Source organism: Xiphophorus maculatus, chromosome 18 (assembly GCF_002775205.1).
Source record: "Xiphophorus maculatus strain JP 163 A chromosome 18, X_maculatus-5.0-male, whole genome shotgun sequence".
Lineage (NCBI taxonomy): Eukaryota > Metazoa > Chordata > Actinopteri > Cyprinodontiformes > Poeciliidae > Xiphophorus > Xiphophorus maculatus.
In genome coordinates, this window is record NC_036460.1 from 2,498,870 (window position 1) to 2,516,551 (window position 17,682).

Consider the following 17,682-nt stretch of genomic DNA (forward strand, 5'->3'; position numbering starts at 1 on the left):
AGCTTGAAGCTAGATGTGATGCTGCGGCTCAAAACGAAGCCGTTTACTACCCATATAAAAAAACATCCATCTTTATCTCTCCCCTGGCTGCCCTTTGTCATGGAAGCTGATTCTTTTGGGTCATTTCCATTTCAAACCGCTTTGCGTCTGAATTGGTCGTTAGGTTGCTGTTTCCAAGCCGTTCTCGCAGCCTGCTCAACCGGTTTATCTCGGCTGAATTTTCTCCTCCACCTTCATTGATTTTTATCTCAGTTCTTTCAAGAAATGCGTATTTTACAGAGACTGAATTCATGTGAACATGGAGGGAAAATCAAATGCTAAACTACAACACACAGGTTTTTATGTGGTTTTATATTTTTTATTAAATGTGATCTGAACAAATCAGAAGCAGAAAATGTATTTTTCTCTGGTTCAACCTATTTAGATCTTGCATCCAGCCATTTAGCAAGAGTTGGATAGTAACTAGTTAGATTTACTTCAGTAACTTTATTGGTAAAAAATTACTTTTACTTGAGTAATTTTATTCTGAAGTATTTCTACTCTTCCTTGAGTAAAAGTTCTGGATTTTCTACCCACTGAAAGAAAAGCAAACATGTTTTAACCTGAAATTCAACAGACACACAGTTTTTGTTAAAGCTTCATCAGTGTTGTATTGAAAGAAACTGATTTGGAAACAATTATTTTTTATAAGTTTTGTCATTTTCATCCTTAAAATACCAAAATTTTCACTTAACTTTTTATATTTTGGTCCATCTGATTATTTAATTTTAAAATATTTATCGTTTGATCAGTTACTCAGTGCTTGACAAGATGTTTTAGCAAATACTTTTTACTTTTACTTGAGTAAAATATGTTGAAGTAGTGCTACTATTATTTGAGTACAAATAAAGTTTGTATCTTAATTATTTCCCTTCTTATTCTACATACAGTCTTGCTTTGTTACTTAATTTATTCGTGGTTTGTTTTTTAGTTTATTTTTGTATTTTACTATTTGTGCAGATGTCTTCTTCTTCTTCTTCTTCTTCTTTCGTACTTTTTTGGCCTTGGAGTGTGAACCAGAATGTCATGCCAAATAAGTGAAATACATATGTAAAAAACTCAAAATAAAACAAAAAAATTCATCATCTCCCGCCATAAACGTTTAGTCTGATTGAGGCAGTGAGAGTTTGCATCTTTTTATTCGGTGTATGTAAACATCTGGCTTCAGCGGTATTTGTTCTGTCGTTAACAGTTCCTCTTTCTGTAATGAACTTTTCAACGTTAAACATTAGTGCTGCTAAAATATGGAGCAACTCAATCTAGATTTAAGGTGCTGATTTATGGGCTGTATAAAGGGTCAGGAAATATTTGCTGCCCTGATAGGAGCAAAACGTTTTAACGGCTGAAAAAAAAAGAGAGAAAGGCCATGAAGAATGATGAAGAATGAAGAATATAGAATAAATGTTAATTAAGGCGGGAATTAATGCCAGACTGTTGAATCATTGTCGTAAATTTGTATTCTGGCTCATCTCAATAAAATTAAATAAAGCTGATAAAGTGAATGATTACAACTGGTCATAAAGAAACAAAACACTGGTTACAAGCCTGTCACAATAATTCATTTTGCTGGATGATAAATCGTACCAGCAGTTATTGCAATAAACGATAATATTGTTGTTTTGAGCCCATTTTCAACTAATATAATGGTGATGGCTTAATAATACAAGAACACATTCTCAAAGATCAATAACCTTTAAATTCTAATAAACATTTAACTTTGGAACTGGAAAACATTTTGAAGCTCCAAAACAAAATTTTATAAACTCTGTAAACAAAATTGACTTCAAAACAAATGAGCTAATTGAGACCAAAACATCAGATTTAAGACTTTTGTCATCCAGTTTCTGGTACAAAGAGAAAAACTATTATTGATATTGCTTTAATTTATTATGCGATTAATTGATTTATTGCAACTCTTTGTGGCTTAAAATCCTCCTGAATCATATTGAATTTTAAATTTTAAAAATGTGACAAAACATTAAATAAATAGTAATAACTATGATGCCAATGAAGTCCAGAACATTCTTGTCTTACTTTGGTCCTCCAGCGGACCGTCTTAAATCCTTTCAGTTGACCAGCTGAACTTGACCCCTGACCCCTCCCCACGCATGCAGCCGACGCATTATGGCACTCTTTCATCCGACTCTCTCTTTTTCTTTCCCTAAGAAGGAATCCCTGACTTCCTCTGTTCGCCTCAGTCTCACGGAGAACAGGAACAGCTGCTCCTGCTTCCTACAACGACATTATCTCCAAAGAAAGACGTGTGTGTGCGCGTGGGTGCGTGCGTGGTGTGTGTGTGTGTGTGTGGGTGTGTGTGTGTGTGTGTGTTTGGGGGCTGGGGAATGAGTGTTCTGCCACTGGATTATGTTTTCACAAAGGACTGGACCTCCCGCTGCTGTAAATTTCCCGCCAGTCCGTTTCCTGTTTTCTGGAATCTGGCAACATGTCGCACACTAATTCACACATGTTCGGCCCCAGCTGCTCACTGTGATGCAACTGAACATTACACCCTATTTATGCAAAATAAAGACTCCCTTTCATCAAACATAATCCGTATATAACATTATCACATCTTTTGGAAATCGCCTTAGAAGTCTGCAGCGTCCTATTCGTCCCATGACAATGATAAAAAGATTATTTTTCACAGTAATGCCAAATGGCTGTTCTTTATACTCACCACATGCTCAACATGTGGCTTAGCTTCTGCTAATTTCCAATACGACTGAGTGAAGGATGTGTATAATCATAAAGCTATCAGATTAAAGCCATGATTTAATGCACAGTCGTCTATTTCTAGGCTGAGTTGTTATTATTTCTTTAAGTTTTTATTGAAAATTACTGACTACATACAGTTTGTCCATTAATTATGGCAAAAATTTGTTTCTGTTGGATGATAAGGACTTAAATTGAGTCGGATGTGGACAAACAAGAAAATATGGATATTTATGCAATTGTTTTCAAAGACTAGGTTACATTTTATGCAACTTTTATGTCACTGATGTGAGACATGCATCATATTTTTGCACCAGAAGAAGCCAAACATGGTAAATCTGGATGTAAACAATGGTTGAAAACTACAAACATCTCTAGGCTCGGTTAGAGATGTTTGTATAACATAACCACCTCTGTCAACCTCTGTATCAACTTCTGTCGATACAGTCATCGACAGAAGTTGCAGTCAATGCTCCACAAAAGGCCGTTGCTATTAGTTAGGCCTGTCATGAAAAGAAATTCACTGGATAAAATGTCCCAGAAATTATAGCAATAAATGATAATATTGTTGTCTTGAGACCATTTTCAAGTAATAGTAAAAATTGGATAATAATGCAAGAATACATTCTGAAAGATGAATAAACTTTAAGTTCTAATGAACATTTAACACTGGAAGTGGAAGACATTTTAAATATCAAAATAAATAAACAAAACAAATCAGCTTCCTTCGTCTTGTTATGAACTTGTGACGATATGGTAAGCTACCATATCGCCGTCTGTGGATCTGAAATATGGCGGCGGCCATTATTCCTTCTGAAAACAATGCGTTGAGTGACACTGTTCTTCTACTTATGCAGGTCGCTTTAAGATTGTAAACCGTCCACACAGAAATCGGTTTAATTAATAGTATGAACGACCATTCAATTTATCATCCACTAAATTTGTAATTGTGACAAAATATGCAAAATAAAGCATATTAATGCACTGAATATTAAGTTAGAAGCATTTGCTTGCCTGTCGTGGCAACAAATTTTGCTAAACAATAAATTGTCCCAGAAATTATCACAATAAATGACAATATTGTTTTTTTAAAAACCATTTTCAAGTAATATAATGGTAATGTTATAATACACTCTCAGAACTAAACTTTAATTTTGCAAAGAACAATAAACTCTCAAACTGGAAGATATTTTCAATATCCAAAATAAAATGCGACAAAGAAAATAATAAATAAAAAGGAAATAAAACCCATACACAATCAAAACCATAAATAAAATGTATTATGAAGTCTTTGTAAACAACATTGCCTTCAAAAACCATTCATTTAATTTGATTAATTGCTTATTGTGGCAGGTGGTATTGCTATACTGAACACATCTTTACTTTCTGCATTGAATCACAAATCACAACACATTACACTTAGTCGCAGATTACAAATAAAACTTCATAAACGTGACTAAAAATAGCGACTGGACCAAATCTTGATGCAGGATCTGCAAACATGTGCACCAAACGTTGGTGCAGCACATTCTGATGAAGGTGTGCAGACCGACAAATGTCTGAGAGGACAAATGTCGTCCTCTCTGACGCACACACACGCAAACCTTCAATGCCAAACTGTCAACTGCCACAACTGCTGGCTGTTAGGTACGGCGAATGTGTGAGGGAGACAAACTGGAACTTGTTGGCTGCAGACAGTCTCGGCCCTTTGTTGCAGCATGAAGTAACAGAGCGGAGGTGTAGCGCGGTGCTAAACCAGAACCGTCCCGTCAGCAGCTGCTGCCGTGTTATTTTAATGGGCCACTGATGGATGTTTGCGCCTTGCCTTCAGCTGCAGCCCTTTATCAGTAACTTAATCCGAGGTTTTAAAGTTTTTGACGTCCGAGAAACAACATCATACTCTGCGGCTCACATGACAGCATTTACGAGGAAAATATTCTTTAATGGAACCAGAAAAAAAGCATTCAATGTCTGCAGCTATGAAATCTTCAAAACTGCACTGTGTCCTTGGGTATTTGCTCAATTTTCAGGAATAGAATCAAGCTGTGTGTTTCCAATCATCTGTGTAAAATGCATGCATCTGTTACAGCACAACACTGTCACTTTAGTTTTGATACTTGGAAATGTGGAAGTTCCCTCTGTCTGACTTTCCCTGCAGCAGAAGTGATTTAATTTGATTTGGGAAAATATAATTTACATGCCAAACATATTGTAGAGTAAATGTCTTACAAACAGATTATGATCCATGAGGATTTTCTAAATCAGATTCCTGAAAAGAACCCTAGTGGTGCCAGAACAGATACTTGGAAACAGAGTAAATCTGGTACAATCCTGCAATTTTCAGATGCATTTCTTCTCCAACACAACTGAATCGAACAAACTTGCTCCAATTTATTTTGAATGTTGAGTTCAATCCATTTGATTCATTTTAATCTCTAAGACTGTACAGCAAATATACTCCAACTTAACTGAGTGAGTTATCTTAAAAATGCTTTGAATACTTTAGAAAACTTCAGATTTTGAACAGTGTGTTCAATTAGGGACCAAAACTGCAACATTTGCTACATTTTCAGCTGCTGCCATTCTCTTTTTCACTGCACTGTCAAAGGAACCAAACCCTTTGAAAAACAAGTTCCCCTCCTCACCTGTGGTGGTGCTACACCAAGAACCACTGAAGAACACAACATGAACTCAACGTGAGGCCATCGGTCTCAACATGAACTCAGTGTCCTCTGTCTGAAGAAGACACTGAGTTCAACTTTCTTGTTTGCAAAATGTTAACAAAAATATAGCATCAGATTTTAGCAGTTGTAGGATTTGTCTTTTTTCTTTGGTAAAGACAACAAGCCATTTCTCCTGCTAGCGTTAGCATTTGTTTTGGTTGTATTTATCCAGAATGCCTTGACACTTTCTGCTGCATTGTGTTCTTCGGACCACTTAGTGTTCACATATGCATTCAAACTGCACCAGAGTTCACTTCAACCGAACCAATACAAAGGTTTGTAGGCAGACCACAGTTCACTTTTTTGAGCCGCATCAGATTTCAGTTGTGCGTTCACACCTCCCCAAACAGACCAGACTTTCTAGACAAATGGAGACCAAGACAGCAACTCTTATCACAAACGGTTTGTGGTTGTTTCTGCAGGACAATAACAGACATCTTTCTGCCTATGCGTGGTTTATCACGACTCTGCTCTAGTTCTGTCTCCACTGAAAAAACATCGATCGGAGCATCATAAAAGGAGGAGAATGGGAAGCTCTAATTTTAGGGTAAATTCACACCAGCTCTATTTAGTCCACTTTAATTGAACTCTGGTTCCTTTGGCTGCAAACCTCGATCTCAGTTTGGGTGAAGTGAACTCTGCTGCGGTTCAAATGCATATGTAAACGCCAAGAGGACCAAAGACCGCTCCAAAAGCAGGAAGTGGATTATAGAGCATAGCGTTCAACCAAAACAAATCTTTAAGTGTAGCGCTAGCAGGAGAAATGGCTTTTACCAAAGACAAAAGAGAAATCCTACAACTGGTGAAATGTGAGATTTGCTTACATTTTGTGAAGAATGAGTTATCGTCTTCTTCAGTTATTTGTGTTGTTTCCTTCAGTGGTTCTTAGTGCAGCACCACCACAAGCGAGGAGGGGAACAAGTTTTTCAAATGGGTTGATTTGTTTGACACAGAGAAGTGTGAAAGTGTTACAAATCCAGCAATCTAACCGAGCCTAGAGATTATCTTAGATTAAGCTATACTAAAGCTGATCATTTCAGTTATTTTTAACAAAGTTTTAAACAACATAAATTCAACATTAGCAAAAAATCTAAAATGTTTCCATCTAAAAATTAAATGCTGGTTTCTTAAACCTCTGCTTCTCAAAGCTCTTTGGATTCTTTCAGTTCTCTCTTGCAGGGTGTTACACAGCATTTGGTCTGGCATTATAGGAATGCTGGGCATCAATGAGAATAATATGGAGGTCAGGGGGTTAAAAGTTCTCTCTTTTATATTTTTAAACACAGCTTCATTGTCCAGTCGTCCATTCAGCTGCCATGATGCTATTCAGAGTCACTGCACCCTGTTTAAAAATCCAGCTTGGTCCCTCCCAGTGAGGATCATGGGAATATTTAACATTTGGGGACTGCAGCGAATAACCACTGACATATGAGTCACACAGCACTGGATAAAACCATTGACTTGTACTGGAAATGAATGGGAGTGGATACTGGAAGTCAGTGACTAAATGTAAGCTGCTTGGTTACCTTTGGAAAAACTTTTCAACCAATTTTAATAATAAACTGTACTTGACTGCATTGTTTGACAGCTAAACATTAGCAGTGCATGAAAGATTAATTTACGTTCCCAGGCAGGAGGCGGCCATTTTCCCTCTAGGGAATTCTTGGATGTGGCTGGAAAACCTCCAAAGAAAAACAGAGGACACAGCACAGCAATCCTTATCAGTTCAGTTTCAGACAAATCGCCTCCATGATCAAACCCAACGTAAATGATTGGAAGAAAATTGTATTAATGATCTAAACCTCTATGATATCGTATTCTCGATAGACGTGAAGGGGGAAATTTCTGCCAAAAAATCTCAGGAAGTTTCCAGAAAAACGAGGAGTTTGAAAAGTTGACTTAAAAATTCTGATCTTTTTGGTTATACTCAATTTCATGTTTTTTCTAGAAAAAAACATTAAAATGTCTGAGTTTGAACTACCGCAAATTTGCTAGAAAAAATGTAAGATTAATCTCATAAATTTTCTAGAAAAAAAATGAGCATTTCTGAGTTTTAAATGTGGAAAATTTTGAATACAGAAAATTTTAAAAAGTGGAACATTTTAAACTTTTGAAACTCAGAAATTCATAAGTTTTTTCCAAGAACATTCCAGAAATTAGTTTAAAAATGTACAAGTTTCCTCTACCAAACAAATTTGCAACTTTTGAATCTTACAAGTTTTTTTTTCCTAGAGAATTCCTGAGATTAATCATAACATTTCTGAGTTTGAGGAAGGATATTTACTCATGTCTTTTTTCTGTCTAAAATTATACTAATGATCAACAAACTGTGTAGTAGGGCCACTGCAGATAGAAAAAAGGGGCAGATTTCCACCAAAGAAATCTCAAAAATCTTCTAGAAAAAAAGATATTTCTGAGTTTGAAAAATCAAAAATGAAGTAGGAAAAAAATCTGAACTTTTCCAGTTTCCATGCAGAAATTTACTCCTCTTTTTATCTATTTACAATGGCCTTATTATGCCGTCATGAAACCTCTATAAGATAAAGTTTAATTTACATTTTTCACCAGAAATCGGGCCACTTTAAGTCCTCTCTCTGTAGTAAATGCAATGTAACAACAACTCGGACACAAACTACACTGGGTCTAAATACAAAAACCAGTCAACGTACGTTAGCCGTTTCCCGGCTACATGCGTCTCCTGTCGGCAGATCTCCAGACCAAACACACGCTAACACAATTACTCCTGGAGGAGAAACATGACTAACAGAGGTAGTAGTGTGTTTTGGTGTATCTGTGGCAGACTTTAAAACAAACACGAAAACACAAGCCACATTGTGTGCACAGAACATGGTTAGCATTAGAGCTAACAGAGCTAACCGTGTAGCCCCCCCGGGGTCGATAAGCAACTGAGGCGCTTTGACCGCATCCTTTGGCTCACATTGATAATCCGAGTAACGGGTGTCACAAGGCTTACTCTGGGTGTGTGTGTGTGTGTGTGTGTGTGTGTGTGGTTGGCTGTGTGGTAATGTTTGAGCGAAGAAGGGTTAACGAACACAGCTGCCGTCAGTTGGAGTGTACAGCCGGAAGTGTGGATGTGGTTTACAGTTGACTGTATCTGTGTTTGTGTGTTCCTGTATGGGAACATGAAAACTTAGCAGAGAACTTCACAAATTTAGGATATTTTTATTTTTTTTTAAAGGTGGCATTTAATGCCTGCAGCTACTTGGGGATTTGTTTGTTTGAATATATTTGGAGACAAAAGTTCTTGTTTTGATAATGATCAATAAGTAATATGGGAAAAAAATATGGGAATATTTGAGAATTGTAATTCAGTCAATAGTCAACTATGATACTCGTCTATTCTTATTGGTGATAAATTCCCAAAAAGCAGCAAGTAATTGGAAAAAGATTCTGAATTGTTTAGGTTACTTAAAATACAAAAAAAGTCTGGCCAAATCTTGGTTGCATTCTGCGCAAATACAACCGAAACAAATGTGAGTCTGTCGCTCCCAGGAGAGATAACTCGTTTTATTTTACCAAAGTCAAAAAAGAAATGATACAACTGCTAAAATCTGACGCCACTGCTTACATTTAGTTAAGAAGGAAGCTGCAATTAGTGTCTTCTTAAGAGATTTTTGTGTCGTTTTCTTTCGTTTTTTGTAGTGCAGCGCCACCACAGGCGAGGAGAGGAACAGGTTTGACAATTAGTCTGGTTTGTTTGATACAGCGCAGTGTGAAAGCGAAACACAGCAGCTGCAAATGTAGCAAATCTTGCAATTTCGGTCCCCAACTGAATAAAGTCTAGCGGACTGTCGGGTGTGAAAACACCCCTGATGTAAATGCTTCTAAAATTCAGCTCTAACTTATTTCCAAAGCGTTTTGTTTGGAAGTTTTCGGGACCAAAATTGCTACATTTATTACGTTCTCAGCTGCTGCGGTTCACTTTCACTCTGCATTGTCAAACAAACCAAACGTTTTGAAAAACCTGTTCCCCTCCTCACCTGTGGGGGCGCTGCACCAAGAACGTCTGAAGGGAACATCATGAAAATGTGTGAAGAAGACTCTGAGGCCTACTTTCTTCTTCATGAAATGTAAACAAAAATAGAGTGGCACCAGATTTTAGCAATTGTAGGATTTCTCTGTCTTTGGCCCACAGACAGTTTCTACTATTAGCGCTATGCTAGCATATTTGTTTTGGTTGTATTTACCCAGAATGACTTGCGCTGTAGTCCACTTCCTGCTTTTGAAGTGATCTCCGGTCCCTTTGATGTTCACACGTTCAGAGTTCACTTCAAACAAACCAAACCATGCGAACCAAAGGGTTGGAGGTGGACCAGGGTTCACTTTTTTGGTCCACATCAGAATTCAGTTGCACATTCACACCTCACCAAACAAACCAGACTTTGTAGACAAACGAACTTCAGTAGGATTAAAGCGAACTAAACAGGTCTGGTATAAATGTACTCTATTGCCTTTGATTCTTCAGGTGTGGCTCTGAGTTTTAGCACTTTTAGAAAACACCACCTTACATGGCAGAACAGTGACAGCAGCGTTACATCGTTTGTGACAAGAGTATCGCATGTTAGTAGCTAAAAGGCTGACTGCAAAATTATAGATTTATTATGTGCAGAGGTGGGTACTCCACTCCAGATTTGTACTCAATAGTAGCACTACTTCAATCAGACAGACCAAAATATAAAGTTAAATAGAAATTTTTGGTATTTTAAGGACCAAAATGACAATAATTCACATGGCAAAAAAAAATAACAATGTCAAGCAAAATAAAATGTTTCCAAATCAGTTTTCTTTAATAAAAAAATCTCATAAAACTTTAACAAAAACTGCAGGTGTGTGTCTGTGTTTGGTGAATTTTTGGTTAAAACATGTTTATTTTTCATTCAGTGGGTGCAATATACAGAAATTTAACTCAAGTAAGAGTAGCAATACAGCATAATAAAAATGACTGCACCTGCGTTTCATTTCTTTTAAATACACAAATAAACTCTGGAGTTTTGACACAAATTCTTCCCTCCACCTCCAGAACAGAAATATTTTCAGTGTTGTGATGGTGTCAACTTTCTTTCAGGTTTATTCAGAGAATATCGTTATTTTCCCCCCCAAAAGAAAACATGACGACAGCTGATTCTTGCTCCGTTCTGCAGGATTAGAAACATGGAGGGGGAAAAAAACTCTGCGAGTCACAACAAGCAGGTGCAGGAGTGTACAGTCCAGCTTGGTGCTGTTGTCTGTGGGTGGGTGTGTTCAGCGTGTTCAGAGCGTGCTCGCATTGTGTATCCATTCTCTCCTGCTGTAGCTGTAGAGTGGGTCTTTTTATGCGAGTGTCATGTTCCTTCCTGTCTGTGAAGTGAGCGCGTGAAAGGAGGGCAGATATGGAGACCGACAGAAAGGAACTGCCTCTTATGTAAAAAGCGCACACAGTTCTCAAATACCTCTGGCTGGCATGGACAGCTGGTCGGTTGGCGGGAAAACGCTAAGGACCAGCTGTCAATGAGACGAGAGGCAGAAGGGCGCGAAAATGGGGTGCTCACACTCATCAAGACGGGGAACGACACAATAAAAGGGATACAAATCCACTGACATAAACATACAAAGAGGCAGGAAACAAGGAAGAAGCATAAAAATAAAATATAGAGGTGTAAAAAAGGAAACAACATCCATTTCAGGATATTTTTTAAATGAAAGCAAGAAATCCTAACAGAAGCAGTAGTAACCATTGTGGGCCACTAGGTAGCGATAATGTTGACATTAACTTTCTGAACATAATTAGTAGTGATATTTTTAAGCAAAACAAAAGGTTCACTGCAATAAGACAACCTCTTACCAAGTATTTTTAGTTTCCAGTGCAAATATCTTAGTAGACTTGAAATAAGACAAAACTAATTTACAAGTAACTTTTCAGCAAGATATGTTGTTTTAAGTCAATGATTGATAAGATAAGATTTATTGTCATTGTCATCAACAGATTACAATGAGATTGAGATTTGCTTGACTCGAGTTAAGATGCAGGTTATGTGTATATACATAATATACAAAGATAAAGAAATAAATAGTACTTGCTTAATATTGAAGAAAAAGTTCTAGTTTGACTGGTAGTTTCACATCAACTGGCACTCTGCCGTTACCTAGCAACCCCCGCCAAGCCAAGCCCATTGCCTAGCAACCCAGTTCTAGTTCCACTGGCAGATTATGTCATTTATAACATGAGAAAGATGTGTTGTTATAAGTGAAATAGTCTGCCAGTGGAACTAGTCCTTTTTCATCAATATTAAGGAATGATTTACTTAACACACGCTCCTATATCTTGCTGACAAGTTAGTTTTATCTTATTTTAAGTGTATTAAGATATCTGCACTAAAAACTAGACAAAAGTACTTGGACAGATTTTGTGTTTTTGAAGTGTTAAATATTATGTCTTAACCTTAAAGCTCATGGTTGAAGGTTAATGGTGGATAGTGTTAAGGAGAAAAGTTATCATGTTAGCTTAAATTTTGGAAAAGCATGGCTCTCCTTTTCCTCCTGTTAACCGGGTCGAGCGGGGGTTCTCCGTGAGCGTCCTGCAACCGCGTGCTGCTAAAACGAAACAACAACAAAACGTGTTGACGTCACAGATCACGGAGTTTTAATCTCATACAAAGCAATCGACAACAAAGTTGCAGAGATACAGAGATATGCATTTTCTCATGAAAATAAAAACACACAAGGGGAAGACAGACAAACACAAAACACATAAGACAGACAAAGGCGCCCGCGTGGAGTAAAAAGATGGAAAAACTCTAACTCCGTTTTCTGGCCTGGAATTTTTAAACAGAAGAGGAGTTTCCCTATTTAATATATGCAAAAAAGGCGTTCTGCTCTTCGTCCAATTAGAACTCCCTCAGGCCCCCAAAGAAAGTTGGGACTTCCTGATTTATAGCAAAGGTATCTGTTTTTTATCTAAGTAAAGGCGGACCACTTCGTGCCCATCTCCATCCGACCCGGGCCGAGAGGCGCCAAGAAGTCTCTGACCCCTTTCGGACTGTAAATTTTATTACTCTGTGTGTCAGCGGGGGAGGAAAAGGCCCTGTTTTGTTTGAATGTCTGCTGTTGTGAGCTCCCCCATGCTCCACAGAAAACTGTTCCAAATAAAGTGTTGGCTATCCCTTTACACATGTTGTAAGATTAAGTGTATTTTTAGCATTAAATAATCATTTTCCTTAACAATAGGTAAGGACGACAGAAAATCAGTATTGTCTGTAGTTTCCAAGGCCTGTTTTGCACAAAAAGGTAAAAATGTTTATTTAATTTGTAATGTTTTTATAAAACTATCACTTATGTCTTCTTTGTCTTTATTTTTTCAGACTGTTTGCGCTTCATATTCTAAATCTGTACATTAAAACAGACATTCACAGACAGTTCACATTAAAGGTCAGTAAATGGAATAAACTCTTGAAAGTTGAAAATAAAAGAATGATCCAATCAGTTTAACCAATTTCCTTCTTTGAAGTTTTATAGCTGCTATGTCGTCAGAGCTTAATTGTGCAAAACACGATCCTGGGAACAGAAGCATCATCTGGGTTTTCCCCATCTAAACTTCAAACTGCATGTATGTCATAAATGAACTCAGTCCATAATGTTTTAATGACGACTGAAAAAAACACTAAATCTTACCAAGAAGTTTTTGTCTAGTTTCTAGTGCACATATCTTAGTACATTTGAAGTAAGACAAAACTAACATACAAATAACTTTTAAGCAATATTTAGGAGCTTGTTTTAAGACAACAATTTCTTAATGTTGACTTAAAAGTAGCACTGGTTCCACTGGCAGATACATTAACTTGTAACAAGAAATTGTCTAATGTTATAAGCAAAATAATCTGCCAGTGGAACTAGAACTTCATCAATATTCAAGAATTATTGATTTAATGTAGGAACTTGATGAAAAGTTACTTGTAAGTTAGTTTTGTCCATTTGCACTACACACTAGAGCAAACATACTTGGTGAGATTTTGTGTTTTTACAGTGCATATCATTTTTGGTTATCCTATTAGAACACCTACAAACTAGAAAAAGAGCTAAGAAAAAACAAAAACTCCACGTTTAATTTTCTAGGAAATGTTTTACTCTGGTTCTGTAAAGAAATGTGAGTACCTGCCTGCGCTAAACCATATCTAAATGCAGACACACACACGCGCACACACACAGGTTTTCCAAAGAGATTCACATGCAGGAGCCAGGGATCGTGGTAAAATGAGGGTGAATAGTGAAAAGCAGCTATTTATCTGAGCTCGCTCCAGTCTCCTGGGACGCTCACTGATGGGGAACAATGACCGGTTTAACTCCATCCACTGACCTGTGCACAAACACAAACACACTCTCACACTCCTCGCTCTGTTCGAGACGTCCAGCTGTTCGAGATCACACACACATTTATTAAGCAAACAAGATTCACTCCTTCAAGTAAGTACAAACTTTTACATTTTTGTTTGTTGCATCACCAAGGAAGAATATGGAATGGCTATGTTTTGAACAACTAACCATCAAGACCTTGTAAAACATATCTTAAAAAGTAAATAACATTGTTAAGGTATTACCAAATCGTTGTTTCAGTTGGACAGAAGAAGAAGAAAAAAGTAGAAGTCACAATGGACGCCGCCGTCTATGGATCAATTTTAAAGTTATTCAGCAATTGGAGCCGACAATATCGTTACAAAATTATAACAGGAATTAAAATTCTCCATTGGTAAAAGGAGAAACATCCTTTTACCAATGGAGAAAATTGAAGACTCAGAACAGAAGACTCAAAGCAATCTGCCTTAAAATGAATATGCACAAAAAAGCAATGAAAGGCGAGCTAAATATTTAGTTTGAGGTTAAATATTAGCTTGCTAACTACATATTTTGTTTGGAGTTAAATATTTCTTTGGCAGCTAAATATTTAGCTTGCTAACCAAGTTAGAGACTAAATATTTAGCCTGCTAACCAAGTTAGAGGCTAAATATTAGCCTGCTAACCAAGTTAGAGGCTAAATATTTAGCTTGCTAACCAAGGTAGAGGCTAAATATTTAGCTTGCTAAGTACAGATTTTATTTGGAGCTAAATATTTAGTTTGAGGATAAATGTTTAGCTTACTAACTGAGTTTGAAGCTACATTTTTAGCTTGCTAATTAGTTTGTTTGAAAGTGTAACATTTATAAATGGATGAATAACATGTTACAAATATGACTTGAGAACGCTGCTGCTGGCGTTCTGACTAAAACCAGGAAGATAGAGCACATAACACCAGTTCTAAAGTCCCTCCACTGGATCCCTGTAGCTCAAAGAACAGACTTTAAAATACTGTTGTTAGTTTATAAATCACTGAACGGCTTAGCACCACAATACATTAAAGATCTGCTTTTATTGTATCAACCTTCCAGACCTCTCAGGTTCCGGTTCTGGTTCTGTTCTGCATCCCCAGAACCAGAACCAAACAAGGAGAAGCAGCTTTCAGCGTCTATGCACCACAAATGTGGAACAAACTTGCAGAAAACTGTAAAACAGCTGAAACACTGACTTCCTTTAAATCTCAACTAAAAACCCACCTGTTTAGGATTGTATTTGAAATGTAATCAATTACAAATTTAATGACGGAACTTGACTTAATGTCATGTTTTGATTGTTGATTCTATGTTGCAACTGCACAAAAATCCGTGAGGGATGATGGAGTCTCAGAGCGAAATTCCATGAGAGGTGTACGGAGCCTGGTGCCAGAAGAAAAACGGCGAGTGACTGAGGGTCACTGCACGTAACACAAACCCTGTAAATTCTAGACACTAACAGGTACCATAGAATTGCACAAAAATCCGTGAGGGACGGCGGAGTCCCTGAGCGAAATTCTGTGAAAGAGTTTACGGAGTGAAAGAGTTTATGGAGCTTCGTGCCAGAAGCTCATTAAATGCTGTTTTAAACTGCGTGACTGTGAGTGCAAGTGGGAATAAAAATGGCAATAGGTATTTCGTTCCATAAAACACAGTAGGAGTGTAACAGGTAAACCTTTTATGGACGCAAAAGCAAAAACCCCGACTTGATGACTTTGTGTTTCTGTGTTTGATATGACATAAAGCACTTTGAAATGCCTTGCTGCTGAAATGTGCTGTACAAATAAAATTTGATTGATTGATTGATTGATTGATTGATTGATTGATTGACTTCAAAAATAAACCCCTGTTTCTTTTTGTCAGCATATTATTGTAGTTAAGTTTTGACTTTGTAACCGAAGCAGGCATGAAAAAAACATCCAGAAACAAAAGCCTTTGTTGGGCTTTAAAGAAGAAGAAGCAGACAAGAATGACAGATGTTGGGATAAAAATCGGTTTCACAGATGATGCTTGACTGTTTTTTTTGATGGCGTCCCATCTAAAAGTGGCGGCCATTTTCATGATTTGGAGCAGCGAGTCAGGTTAAGGAGTCAGGCAAGTGGCAAACTTATTTCTGCAGGTGAAAGTAACTGTCTACCTTGTTTCATCAAGCTTTCTACAAAATTACCCATTTTTCTGGATTATAATAATGACAATTATTTGCGCTTTTGTGTAAAAGACCAAAAGATGTCAGAAAAGTCAGAGATTTTGATGTTGTAGATTTCATATCAAATGAAAAACTGTCAACTGAGGGATTGGGACTGATGCTGTAATGCTGCTAAAGTTTACAAGATGAAATCAAAAAGCCTAAACATCAATTTCTGTTGTTAGTTATCTTAAAATAATGATTTTATACCACTGTTGTCTGTTTTCTGCTGCATTAGCCAATATGCAAATGGCTCTTTTTGGATTCTTCCTTTGCGTGTTTTGTTCCTCTTTGAGTTTTGTTTTGTTTTTGTTTTTTCCTGACGTTCCCAGACCTTCTCCTTCCTTTCTAACCTTCACTCTTTGTTTCGATCCGTTCCTATATTCCTTCCCCTTCCCCCAGTTTTCCCACCTCTGTGCCGCATCGGGATCGGCTTGTCCCCGCAACCACTGCCGGCGCTGCCTCTGTCCCAGCAACCGTTGTCAGGACTGCTGACCTCTGACCCCGTCACAGCTGCTCAGCCATCGCATGTCTTCTCAATCCTCTGCTCGCTGCTCGTTCCCGTGACCAGGAGGGTCACACATGGGAGCCGGCGCTGAATTAAAGTAAATCACTTTCATTTTGTTCCCCTGGCCAGTTCTCCAAAAAAAGAGGAGAAATGATGGAAGAATAGATGAAGAAAAGAGCAGAAAACAAGAGAGAAGAAGTTAAGAAAGAAACAGAAAGCAACACATGAATATGGAAAAAGTAAGGGAGATTTGATGGAGGATACAAAAAAATGAATAAGTAAAAAATACAGAAAGAGAAAATTCAGAAAACTGAGGGGGAAAAAAGAAAGAAGAAGGGATTAATATTTGGAAATAAAGAGATGCAGGAAGATGTAATAAAGAAAAACGACTGATTAGATTTGAACAAAACAATACATTTGTTCAATAATAAACTAAGTACAAAAAAACAATAAACAATAGGAAAAACACTTAATATTAAATATATGAGAAATTAACACAATAAAGACAAAAAGTGAAGACAAATTAGCAGAAGTTTAAAAGTCATGCATCGACTGATGAATATAATTCCCTCTCTGTTGATTCCATCAAGAAGAGTTTTTAGACAAGTTATTTGTTAGAGCGGACATTTATGGCAGCCTGCTGTTTGTTTGGGTCCTCAGCTGCTTGGTAATTTTTGTTTTTATAGAAACACAAACTGGAGTTTTTAGCAGTAAAATCCCCCCAGTTTGAATTATTTTTTACTTCCAGTTTGTTCCATGTGGTGTTTTATTTCTAAGCCAGACTAACTGTCCACGCCTCCACAATGTTACTTTTATGGGACCAAAAAAAAGCAAACCTCAGTCTCGGTTCGGTTGAAGTGAACTCTGGTGCGGTTTGAATGGATATGTGAACGCCAAGCGGACTAGAGACCGCTCCAAAAGCAGAAAGTGGACTACAGCGCAGGGCATTCTGGGTAAAAACAACCTGAAAAGAAAAATGGTTCATGGTATTTTACTAAAGACAAAAGAGTAATCCTACAACAGCTAAAATCTGACGCCACGCCATTTTTGTTTAAATTCCATGAAGAAGAAAGTAGACATCAGTGTCCTCTTCAGAGGTTTTCATGTCATTTCCTTCAGTGGCTCTTGGTGCAGCGCCCCCACAGGTGAGCAGGGGAA